General features: G+C 45.2%; 1 protein-coding gene across 1 annotated transcript in view; it reads right to left on the reverse strand.

Moving 5' to 3' along the window:
• GALNT12 (polypeptide N-acetylgalactosaminyltransferase 12) overlaps positions 1 to 13646 on the reverse strand; it is a 668716-nt gene that overhangs the window by 637105 nt on the left and 17965 nt on the right. The gene's annotated exons all lie outside the window — the stretch shown is intronic.

The following is a 13646-nucleotide window of genomic DNA, read 5'->3' on the forward strand; positions in this document are numbered from 1 at the left end:
GGTCTTAACTTTATTCGCACCTGTGAAGCACTAAAACAAGCTTTAAAATGTATTCATGAAATGTATTCACGGTAGAGACTAGATATTTATACACATGTGCACTAATGATCATTTTAAAGTGAAGACGTATTCCTTATTCACATTTTACAAGCTATTATTATAATTATTAGATACTTTATTGTTATACAAATTGTACGCATAATAGGGCGAACCCAAACAGTTAAATGCATACAATAAAAAAAATGTTAAAAACAAACACAAGAAAAACATCCAACGATTAGAAATTACACTCCCCCCCCCTCCCCCCCAATCAAAAGAATATGAAGCACTGGGTCCCCGATTTAAGGCCAAGCGGCAAATCTCTAAAGTGTTAATTGGGCAACGGGATCTAACAGCTGCTTTTAAATAGGCACCCAGGTGTATGATTTCCTCCTCATCCACCAAATTAAAAGGCATGTTCAATGCATCCCTCAAATTCTTAATACATTGTTTCCTTAAAAGGGAATCAGAAAATGCTTTGAATACATAACAGAAAAACACAGAAAAACGTCAAATGCAACACTGTTTGCCCTGAGTGTTCATCGCTGGGAAAGCCCAATACTGGAACAGCAGGTTCTGTAACCATCAACACCGGACTGTAGTCAGATATCCTGCAATTTTGTCTATAGGAGCCGATAGCATGTAGGTGCCCATGCTCACCTTTTGGCTCTCCAAACATATGCTTTGAAAAGCAGCCTGATCATATAGAGCCCTCTGTAACTGTTTTCTACTGATGTTTAAATTGCTGGTTGGGTCGGTAAACACCAGTTCTAGGTTAACTGAGCAAAGGCTGGATCCAACACTAGCAAGCTATGGAATCTCAGAACCCTTTTCACAGCTAAGGCTATCCAGGATTATATCTCTGGTTAGACAAACCTTCCCATTTTTCCAGATGGATAGCCACAGTAAAGGAGGTCTGGCTTTAATGTTGTCCTCGATATAAGGAATATCCAAATCTCTGTGGCAAATAAATATGGAAGAAGAAAGTGGTGCCATAAGAGCATGTCTGCAAAACCTATTTTCCGCATCCTGAATAGGGTTACTACTCTGGAAGCCCCACACTTCTGCGCCATACGTCGCTGTAGGCAAACATGGGGCTTTATATATTTATAGTAGTGGCAAAAGCGCACCCCCCTCACTTTGGTTGTGATAGGTTAAATAAAGTGCCAATAGATTTTGATAGTTTTAGTTTGCTTCGGCCAACTTGTGGGACCACGAACCTGTAGCTGCAAATGTTAGGCCAAAATAAAAAATGCTGAAGTGCGTTAAAACAATTTTGCCTACCGAAAGGACAAACAATGTTTCTTAGGTCCACAAGCCATAATAAAAGATCTTTTAAAATTCGTAGGAAAATCCGAAGTGTCCATGACATTAAAAAAATGCACTAACTGCAGCAGTGCACTTGGTGTGCGTGCAATTAAGACGGCGTTGTAAGCATACGAAAGCATAGGTAAGGGAGAGCCATTGATTATTGGGATATAAGGAGTCTGATGCTTAAAAAACAACAGATAGAGATTATTAATATATAAAATAAATAAAAGGGGAGCTAGCATGCGCCCTTGCTTCACTCCACGAAAAACATCTATTGTTGATGATACTGCACCCTCGGCAGTGGTCCTAACTTTAGCATTTATACTGAGTGCAGATAGGCTAGGAAGCGCACCAATGTAAAGTCCAACCCCTATTCCAAAAGAATGGACCCGAGCTTGGAAGGATTTACGCAGTCAAATGATTGTGACAGGTCCATAAAGGCTAAATATATGGGTGACTGGCGTGCAATTGTGTACTTCCCAATAATCAAAGACAAATTTAAACATTGTTTCACAGTGCCTAGTTTGCTCCTGAAACCGTATTGACAGGAATATAAGACAGAGTCTTTCAATTGTATAAGACCCTCCCAATAATCTTGACTGTAGGGTCAATTTGGGAGATTGGTCCTTAAAAGTTCGGTTGGATGTGATCTCCCATTTTAAAATGAGGTACGATAATGGAGGTTGATCACATGCTAGGTAATGGACAGTTGTCCGTCCGTTAAAGACATTCACTAACAGAGGAGCCCAAAACTCTGGTGAGTGCTTAATGAGGTCAACTGGGACCCCATCCGGCCCAAGTGCTTTTCCACCTGAGCTTTGGTTGATAGCATCTTCCACCTCCTTTAGGGAAACAGAAAACTCAATAGGAATAACTTTCAGATTTAGCCTAATTGAACCATTAACAGCAGCATAAATTTGAGTAAAATGTGCATCCCAGGTGGTACGGGCAATATGACATGTTATCAAAGTTACTGTCTGGCATGCTCTCCTTGTTACAGAGACCTTCCGACCAAAATTAATTTACTATTCTTTGTAGCTGCAAATAACGCAAGAGAATCCCACTGACTTTTGAGCAGTTCCTTCTAGTAATAGCTATTTTGTACTCTTTGCGACATGCTACTACTACCCTGGGTTCCCTAGGACTAGCTGCGAGTGCCCTTCATAAAAATTATAATTGGCCTCTGAACACTCTTGGTTAAACCACCTGGCATTAGAGGGATGTTCCCTTTGGAAGCATGTCAGCTTGCTCCTGAAGTTCAAGGAGATTTGGGTGAAAGCCTGCACCACAAGCCATTCTGAAACATCCAGACACACTTCTTCCTCTTAACTACGGGCTCCAGATAAAACACCACAGGTGCTAATGGGACTGAGGGGGCTGAGCGGCAATCAGCTTCATTGAACAATAGTACTTCAGAGAACGGGAAGCTCCTGGTCGTAATGGGTCGCCTAACAAATGTGAAAGGGAGTCGACCTCAGGCAGTGGTAAATCAAACAATTGGGTTTCTTGGTTATTTTTTATTTAAATATTTATAATTTGCACAGCTACCCTACAGGGTTTTCCAGTGCTGAGCGGGACAGTGCACAGACCGAGGTTGCAGATAGTTGAAATAAATGAATTATACTTGGTTATAGAGAAAGGTCTTTAGCTTTTTACGGAAGGCTAAAAGCGACTGACAGATCCTAAGTTCCAAAGGAAGGGAATTCCACAGTTTAGGTCCAAGGTAGGAAAACGAGCGGCCTCTCATACGAGTAAGCCGAAGTCTGGGAACAGAGAAAATAAGGTAAGGTAAGGTTTGACTAGGCTTTGTATGTATGAGGGTGCCAAGCCATACTTAGCTCGAAACGTAACATAGATTCTTGACTTCAATGCACTTGTTCACCTTCAGCCAGTGAAGTTGATGAAGCAGAGGTGAGACAGAGGCGTGTCCAGGCAACTGAAAAAGAAGGCGGGCAGCCGCATTTTGAATGAGCTGTAGCCGGCGAACAGAGGCCTTATCTGCCCCGAAGTACAATACATTGCCATAGTCAAGTCTGGAAATAACCAATGCTTGCAATACGGTTCTTTGGGCCGCGGGTGGAATTAACCAAAGGATTTTCTGAGCCACTTGAGAACTGCAAAGCAAGTTGCGGTAACTCCAGACATTTGGGCTCTGAGAGAGAGATTGTTATCAATAGTAAAACCCACGTTCTTACCCTTAGGGACCGGAGTAGGTAACAGTCCTAAAGTGTCAGGCCAATGGCTAACTCCCCAGAGTACAGGATTGTTTCGCAGAATGAGGACCTCTGTTTTAGAGCCATTCAGCTTCAAAGCATTACTGGACATCCACAAACAGATATTACACAGCCCTAGCTGGAGCAAGGAAGTGTCCTGATGCTGAGAAGATCTGGGTATCATCTGCAAAGGAAAAAATGGTCAACGCTGACTTTTCTGCAATATTCGCCAGAGGACGAATATAAAGATTAAAAGCAAAGGGCTCAAAATCGAGCCCTGCGGTACTCCCGACGTTAGAACTATTGAGTTAGATTTAGTGGTATGTGAGAAGACTTGGAACGAGCGATCTTTTATAAAAGAGATCAGCCACCTCAAGGTCTCTTCTACAATGCCTGAGGCTTCAAGACGATCCACCGGGTTGGGGTGTGAGACAGTGTCAAAGGCCGCACTCAAGCCCAGTAAGATGAGCGCTGCCGTACCACGGCAGTCAAGCTGCTGCCTAAGATATTCCGTAACACCAAGCAGAGCCGATTCACTACTATACCCAGGACGAAAACCCAACGGTGACGGATGAAATACATTGTGAGGAGAGGTGCGAATTGATGTGTCTTTCGAAGACTTTGGAAAAGGCATGAAAGAATGATATAGGACAATAATTTGACCAGCAAAGAGGGTCGAGGTCGGTCTTTTTTAACAAAGGGAGCACAAGAGCGTGCTTCCAATTCCAGGGCACCTGACATGAGCTTAAAGAGGAATTGAGAAGATTAAGAATCACACCAATGGCTGACTCGTCCAAAAGTCGGAGCTTGGATGGGGGGAGAGGATCAAGTGGAGAGCCGGACTTGATGGTTCCCTACAAACTTTGAAGAGAGATCAAGTACAGTGGGAGCCAGGCCTTAATTTGAAGGGACTTGTCAGAGAGGAGGCCTAGGAGAAAGTGTTGACCTGATCAGAAGAGGGAGCAGTAGGGAAGGTAAAGCTGTCTTGAAGGGAAGGGTCAGAGTCAAGCTGACGGTGAATAGACTCTACTTTATTGTGGAAGAACAAAGCACGTTTGTTGCATTGATGTAACAAGAGTGAAGGAGACGGCAAACAAGTGCTAGATGCAGAAAGTTATTTTACAACTTTGAATAGAGTTTTCTGGCAATTTTGGGCATTCGTAATCCTGTCCGTATAGAAGGAAGCACGTACTGATCTGAATAGAACATGGTATTTTTTCTGTGCAGTCAGATACGCAACCTTAGTCTCTGGTGCATAGTGCTTTCTCCACTGTCTCTCCAAGACTTTACAGAGTTTTTATATCGAGTTTGAGGGAGTCGGTAAACCACGGGGTAGGAGGGTGCACACTAAGTTGAGGTTTGGCTGAGAGAGGAAGAGTAGAATCAATAGCCTTCGATAGCCATTGATTAAACGAAATTTGATCTGAGTCAGATTGAGATGTAATAGTAGGAATTGTATTAGAAAGCTGCTTATTAAGCGCTTGCATATCAAGTTCAGACCAGTTCCTTGATTTTAGCGGAACGGTCGGTCGAGGAGGGGCCAGTAAGATTTGATGATGAAAGGAACGGTTATTGCCACATTCCAGGGACAGTCTCGCTCAGGTAAGGTCATTTCCTTGGATACTATCCCTATTGCTCTTTCCAGCATACTGTCAAAAGCTGTGGTTGTTGGGCAAGAAATTGAACCGGTAGCCCTCCAGCAACCTTACGCTTCCCCATTGTATGTAACCTATATGTAGCAGATTCACTCACCGGTCATAGAAGAAAGAGAGTAGGCCTAGCCCAGCCTCGACTGGCTGCAGACAAGTGCAGACGGGCCCGGTCTTGGCCCAGGCAAGTGCCCAGGCATATCCCGCGAGGTGGGAGCCCAAGCTGGAAATATTAGGCGTCTCCAGGCGCAAGGAACCAGTGTCAGCAGCTTCCTGCCACAAAGTAGACCGGGGTTTGTATTCCAGCACCTACTCAGCTCCTCCGTCATCCCAAAACAGAAAGTCCCGCACTGCGGGAGCCCCAGCTGGAAATCATAGGCACCTCCGGGAACAAGGAACCAGTGTCGGCGGCTTCCTGCAGCAAAATAAACCTGGGCTTGTAGTCCCGCCCCAACTCCGCTCCTCTGTCAGTGCAAAGGAGAGAGTCCCACGCTGCGGGAGCCCCAGTTGGAAAATATAGGTGCCTCCGGGTGCAAGGAACCAGTGTTGGCGGCTTCCTGCCACAAAGTAGACCAGTGCAAAAAGAACAATTGAGGGACAGAATGCAGAACAATGCCATACATTCACCTCAGTACAGATATCTGGGCCTAAATCCATAGATTTTTGCTCAGCATGCCATTCCAGTTTGAACCCAGCCATATGCAAATCAGTCTTGACCCTGTGTCCAATGGGAACAGTCCAGCCCGAACTGCCAGGTTAGTTCCTCCCTGGACTGGAAACAAGCATCCTAAAACCGGTTTCGGAGTTTCACCCCTCATCAGCCAGGATAGCTTGACTCCAGTGGCATGGAGAGCACGGGACCCACGTCTGGGCATAGCCGTCCCACTCGGGGTGACAAATGCAAAAAAGAACAATTGATGGACAGAATGCAGAACATTGTCATACATTCACCCCAGTATAGAGATCTAGACCTAAATCCATCTTTTTTGGGCATTGCGATTAAACCAGATCCTTGTGACTGGGGGGGAATGTTTGCATTGTCCAGCATTCCGTCCATCAATTGTTTATTTTGCATATGTTGCCCTAAGTCAACACCACTGGATTCAAGCTAGCCTGGCTGATGAAGCCCTGAAACTGGTCCCAGGATGCTTGTTTCTGGTCCAGGGAGAACCTGGCTTGGCTGTTTGGGCTGGACTGTTCCCATAAGGAACATGATGAAGACTGATTTGTATATGGCTGGGTCCAAACTGGGGTGGTGTGGTGAGCAAAAGAATGATGGATTAAACCCAGATCCTTGTGAATGGGGGTGAATGTTTGCATTGTCCAGAATTCCATCCATCAATTGTTTCTTTTGCATATGTTGCCCTAAGTGGGAAGGGTATGCCCAGTCGTGGGTCCCGTGCTCACAAGACCACTGGATTCAAGCTAGCACGCTGATGAAGGGTGATGCCCTGAAACAGGTCCCAGGATGCTTGTTTCTGGTCCAGGGTGGACCTGGTTTGGCAGTTAGGGCTGGACTGTTCCCATAAGGAACAGGGTAAAGACTGATTTGCATATGGATGGGTCCAAACTGGGGTGGTGTGGTGAGCAAAAGAATGATTGATTAAACCCAGACCCTTGTGACTGGGGGTGAATGTTTGCATTGTCCAGCATTCCGTTCATCAATTGTTTCTTTTGCATATGTTGCGCTAAGTGGGAAGGGTGTGTCCAGACATGGGTCCCATGCTCACAACACCAATGGATTCAAGCTAGCCTGGCTGATAAAGGGTGATGCCCTGAAACCGTTCCCAGGATGCTTGCTTCCGGTCCAGGGAGGACCTGGCTTGGCAGGTCAGACTGGACTGTTCCCATAAGGAACAGGGTCAAGACTGATTTGCATATGGCTAGGTCCAACCTGGGGTGGTGTGGTGGGCAAAAGAATGATGGATTAAACCCAGATCCTTGTGACTAGGGGTGAATGTTTGCATTGTGCAGCATTCCGTCCATCAATTGTTTCTTTTGCATATGTTGGGCAAAGTAGACCGGGGCTTGTAGTCCGGCCACTACTCCACTCCTCCTGTCATCCCAAGTACAATTTCCATATGTAAACATGTACTCTTTTACTCACGCTTTAAATTTATTCTGCAAATTACACATGCATATGTAGAACCATGCATTCAAGGTGCACATCAAATGCTTAATTAAAGTTAGCTTGACTACAGGCCTCAGTTGAAATGCATTTTGCTTTGTCAGTATGTTTTCTATTTTCCTTGCAGGTTTATTGCATGATTTTGTTAGCTAGAGAAAGGTTTATTGTCGGTATTAGACTGCTGATAGAGAGGCCTGGAACTAAACTTGGCAGCGAAGGTGTAAAAACAATGGTTGAAAGAGGCCTTCTGTTCATCATGCACCAGTATGGCAAGATGTTAAAGGTTGAGAACCTCAGTCTTAGTTTGATGCATTGGAAAAATTGGGCTGTGTTGCAGATGCACTTGAGTAGTAACTTGATTGGCTCCAGTTGGTGTGAAGGAGATGAGAACGTTTCTGAATCTCCTGTTACTTTTAAATTGGTGTTCACACAGTTAGAGTCACCAGAGATTCCATTTAGACTTTGTGAGGTACAGACGTCTCTGCTTGCTTATTCTTGCAAGTCTGAAGCTGTAAGCAAATACTTTACTTTTTCCAAAGACTTCTACTGGAGTCTGATCATGCTGACACTTTTTATGCTCCCGAATTAGAGACCCTTGATAGAAGATCCAATATCTGATCTATATTTAGAAGAGAACAGGAAAGTTTATTTATGGAACACCTGTTTGTTTTAATTTGTGTCTATACAATTGTGGTTATTGTAATTTGCTATGTCATTCTATTGCACTTTAACCTACTGAGATATTTATTTACCTATTGTCAGGGCTTCTGGAATTATGCAATTGTGCAGCTGCTGTAGGAAGCTGGCTCTATATATACTATACCACAGTTAGGTATTGTGTGCACAGAGTCCAGTGGAACTCCAAAGGTAGGCAGAGGTAAAAATAGATAGCACCTTACTCTCTATTTGTGGTAGAGTGGGCGAACAGTAAAGCTTAATCAGAGGGTAGTGTTAAGCATTTGTTGTACACCCTCACTCAGCAAATGATTTTACACACTCAAAGACTGAACTCAGACCAATTTGCTTTGTATAAAAATATTATTTAGTTATATTTATTTCTTAGAACCAAGCAAGCCTGGCACAGGTAAGTGATTTATACTTTGCAGTAAGAATACAGTTTTAATTACAGTTGTGTATATATTTTGGTTGGGTTATAGTAGACATACTGGAATTGCAATACCTTGAAATACTGTACATATACTTTGTAATTACTTTCCAATAGGATGTCATGTAAATTACTTAGCAGATGACTTTTCTTACACAGTGTAGTATACCTGGATACTGCACTGGGACATTTCCTGTAAACAGGTAAGTAAATGTGTTTTGGGTATTTTTACACAGTTATCTAGACTTTGATAGATTTTCCAACTCCACACTTAGAAACTTTTTCATAGAAAACAGTCAATGTTATCCTATGGGAGGAAATAGAGTTATCGGTTAACAGGTGAGTACTTTGTTGTGGGAGTTGTTTTTCTGGGGTTAGACTCAGGGGTCTCCCAGGGTCGAGAATGCACTCTCGCAGCACTTTCAGCGGTACTACGGCGACCGGGTGCAGAGTGCTGAGGCCCAATGTTATCCAATGGGGGATAGGGGGCCTCCGGTTGGTGGCTGCTCAAGAGCAGGCCAAAAGGTTGTGGAAGCACAGCTCCTGAACTTTAGCTCCGGGCAAATGGGGGTTCAAGTGAGCACCAAAGGTACACCGTCAGAGGCACTAGAGCGGCCGGGTGCAGGGTGCTGGTCTGTCATCGGATGCCCTGTTACTTTCAGTGGGGATTCTCTGGTTTGCAAACACACTGCAGGCTCGGGAAAGAAGGTCTTTTTGGAGCGACCACCACTTGGAGAGGTAAGTTCGGGTGCTGGGGGTTGGCTAGACACCATCAGTTGGGCCACCCAAGGCTGTGAGGCATCATGTGCAGGGGTGTCTTTTAGGGTCGGCTCTTCTTACCAGCTCCTGGTCGCGGTTGGGGGACCCTCTGGATTTAGGCTGGAGCCATCGGCTGGAGGCTTGGGGCAGGTCAGGGATCACTGGATCTCAGCTCAGGATCGCTGGGGAGGTCTCCTCGTGGTGTGGGCCACCTTAACTCAGGCCGTGGGCCATGGGTGCAGAGTGGTGCAGACTTGTGGATTTTGCCGGAGCAAGAGTCTGCGGGTTAACAAATCCGGTGTACCAGGAGACAAAGTCTTTTCCTTGGAAGGCAGGGCAGGTCCTCGGGGTTCTTGAGGTTGCTGGCTGCAGGACACACTAGAGTTTCGCTTCTGCAGGTTTGAGATGGGGACAGGCCTGTAGGGGTGGGGCCTAGTCAGTAGGCGTCCTCCTAATTTTAGCTCCGGCATGGCTGTTCAGTCCTTCTTCTTTTCATCTTGGTCGTTGCTTGTCTGAGGAGGTAAAGTTCAGGAGTGCCCCTAAATACTAGATTTAGGGGCCTTACAGGTAAGTAAAAGTTTGGGACCAATGGGTCCTTTCCTTGGGGTGGGTACACCCCCTATTATGCCACCCTCCAGTAGGAGTGGGGCATATACCTCACTAGAGTTGGCTGGGTCACCCCATCTGCAAGATGGCGGGGACTGAGAGTTGTGCTTCGCCTCGCCTCCCCACCTGAGGATGGGGTTAGCAAAGGTGGGCACACCTCCCTTCCTCACTTGGTTTTCCCGCCGGTTCTCCCGCCCAAAGTGGGGCTCAGAACCGGTGGGGAGCAGTTGCTGGAAGCAGCAAAATGCCTGAGGAAGCTCACAAAGGCGGCAAGCCTTTGCAACTTTCCCTTCGTGGACCCTGCCCATCCTGGGGGAGGAGGTTTGGCACCTCGTCCCAGAATGTGCATTATTTCAGGCCCCCGGGATCAGCAGGCTCTCGACTCAGGGGTCCAGAAACATGTCTGGTAGTGGCAGCTGGGGAGCAACCACTCAGCCTGGACACTAGTGTTAGGTCATTTTCAGGGGGCATCTCTAAAACGCCCTCTGTGTGCATTTTTTATTAAATCCCACACTGGCATCAGTGTGGGTTTAATGTGCTGAGAAGTTTGATACCAAACTTCTCAGTTTTCAGTAAAGCCATTATGATACTGTGGAGTTCGTAACGACAAACTCCCAGCACCTATACTCTTAATGACATTACTGCACTTACAATATCTAAGAATTGGCTTAGACACTGTAGGGGTACAGGGCTCATGCACCTGTACCCTCACCACTGGCTTAGTGCACCCAGCTAGAGGGGTGGCTGATCCATGCCACAACAGTGGGATGTAGGCACGGAACACAGGGATCAGTGCCATGTCGACTCTTCACTTTGTCCTGCACCAAATAATGCAGCCTGCAAAGGCAGTGTGTGAGTGTAAAGGTACAGAGCCTCTAAGGGTTGCACAATAAGTGCTGCAGCCCTTAGAGGGATTCCCTGGTCACAGTTCCCTCGGTACGAGTGGTACCATTTACCAGGGGCTAACCTGTTGCCAGAGAGTGCCCATTGGGTTTGGTCTTCAATGCAGTTTTAGGGAAAGAAGAAAGGCCCTGGGTTTCTGATTGGCAGGAGCCCAGGGCACACTCAGTCAAAGTACATCAGCAGGTCATCAAAAAGTGGAGGCAACCATGCAGAAAAAGGGCACTTTCTCACAGCTGCTGCGATTTTCGCATAGTTATGGATTTGCCACATAATCCATTGTCTGCTGAATAATTTTCAGATTTTAACAAAAGAATATTGCTCAAATGGTTAAAAAGTTGCTAAAAACGCAGCAGCAAGTGTTGCTGCTCAGTGGAAGGCTGTTTGCAAAGGAGGACTGGTCACTTTGTGATGCTTATTTCTATATTTGGGTATTAAACTGGTCCTATCGAGGTGCAACCTATGCCCAGACCAGTGGCGGCTGGTGACATTTTAAAGTCGTGGGGCGTAAACGTTTGTGATGAATGGCAAGTGGTGAGTGAGCACTGTGAGCCCGACCGTCATAAGGGAGGTCCCCCCCCTCCGAGAAAAAATTGAAAAAATAGTGTGCAAATGGTGCATTTTCAAGCATCTTTGAGAAAGCAGGAAGGTTAATAAAGCAATTGCGAAAGTGCAGTTACAGAATCAATAAAGAGATTACGGGCCTCATGTAGGTAGCCAAATACCGGTCGGTAACGGCCGATTTTCGGTAATTATACCGTTACCGACTGGTATTTTGGCCATTGGTATGTAGGGGTACAAATTTTGCTTTCGGAATTTACCGAATCGGTAAAATTACCGATTCGGTAAAAATACCGAATCGGTAATGTTACCGAATCGGTAACTTTTCCGAATCGGTAATTTTACCGATTCGGTAAATTCCGAAAGCAAAATCGAGATGTAGGGGGAGTGTGTGTGTGTGTTTAAGAGTCGGTATTTACCACCAACTTATAGTTGGTGGTAAATAATGAATGTATGTGTAAATGCATTTTTACGCGCGTAGCAGTGTGCAATGTGGCATACATACATGCCCTTAGGGCATGTATGTGTGCCACATGTGCACACATGGCCGAATCAGGGGTGCAACAGGGTGTCAATGTGACACCCTGCCACCCTTGTATGTGTTCCCCCCATTACCGAATCGGTATTTACCGATTCGGTAATGAGGCATACCTTCCCATCAATGGGAAGGTATGCCTCATTACCGAATAGGTAAATACCGATTCGGTAATTACCGACTAGTAACGATTCGGTAAAAAATACCGACTCATTACCTACATACCAGTTACCACTTCTAAAATACCGATTCGGTATCGTTCGGTATTTTAGAAGTGGTAACTGGTATGCTACCTACATGAGGCCCTACATGTGCTAATGATGTTGGCAGCTGCTTATTCATTATAACCACTGAACTTCAGAACTGACTTTGAGATAACAATGATGAGTACCTTGCATATTTCTTTATTTGTTGATATACCTTTAAAAATGAAATCTACTGATGCTTGGTGCTCGCTTGGAATAAAATTGAGTGCAAAGTGGCCAGAATAATGCTAAGTAATTAGAAGTGAAACAATTGGGTTGCAAATTTTTACACCAGCTCACAAAACCCGTTTTGATGTCAGATAGGTGAAGCCTGCTAACTATCTTCCGAAGATAACGTACAGTGTACTAATAGCCACGTTTTAATGTTTGGTATTGCAGTTTGTTTTCCTCTTCATCATCAATCGATTCCTTAAGCAAAAGCATCATATGTGCAATCTAATTAGTCAACAAGTAACCTGCTCCATTCTGAAAAGATATTATTATCGATTTTTTAAAGTGCCATGTTTATACATAAAATACAATCAAAACTTTGAATAATCGTAGCTATATTAATAAAATGGGTCACCCTGCATTCCCTCTGCCAAGAGTAAAAAGTATGAGGTAAACTGAACTGCATGGAAACTTGAAACATTATACTTGAATGTTCCGGAAATAGTTCCTCTCTGAGCGACCACTTGGGTTTGATTTGAATCCAGGTGCCAACAGCTTTGTGCAGCAGGTACGGAGCCCATTGCGGCTGAATGTGCTCCGCTGCAGTAATCTGTTCACAATCAGATTCAAATAAAAGCAAATTGGTCCCACGGAAAGAACCTATTTCCGTAACATTTAAGTATATTGATCAGAATGACATTCTTGGGGGTGACGAGAGCACGGGTTCTGAAGACCCACTCACGAAGATCAGTATTTTAATTTTAAAATGCCACCACAGGTCGGAGATAAATTCTAGTAGTCAAGCAAGCAGCAAGATGGGGAATTCGAACTCCAGCTTGTGACGTATATACTATATTCCTGCAGCGGCGGCCGGCATGCTCGAGTGGGGGGGGGGGGTGGGGGGGGGGGGAAATCGCAGCCCGCGGGTGGGGAACGATTAACGAATAAAACTAAATTAATTAAACTCAGTGAAGATAGTTGTCGTTTTATTGGCATTACTTAATCAGCTTCCATTTCAATACACTGAGCATGCAGTTCAAAAGATCTTTTCAATTTCAAAGCAGCCTCTGTCTGACAAATTAAGTTCTGGTACCTGTGGGAACAGAAACGCAAGTCATAGGTACCTGCTCTGCCTATGGCGGAGCTTAAAAGTTAGTGTTGTGTAATAAACGCATCAATGGCGGCCGGCATGCTCGAGGGGAGGATCGCGGCCCGTGGGTGGGGAACGAATAAAACCAGTCGCGGCTCGCGAGGGGAGAAGAGGGGATGTCGTGTCGCGCGGGGGAGGGAGTTTTAAAATAATTAAAACCGTGTCGCGCGGGGGAGGGAGTTTTAAAATAATAAAAATCAATCCTACCTGACCAGGTCTGCGCCACCTGCCTCGGGTCCGTTCTGGCGCCAACAGTGGAACAGCCGCATCACTG

This window comes from Triturus cristatus, chromosome 5_2 (assembly GCF_964204655.1).
Source record: "Triturus cristatus chromosome 5_2, aTriCri1.1, whole genome shotgun sequence".
Classification (NCBI taxonomy): domain Eukaryota; kingdom Metazoa; phylum Chordata; class Amphibia; order Caudata; family Salamandridae; genus Triturus; species Triturus cristatus.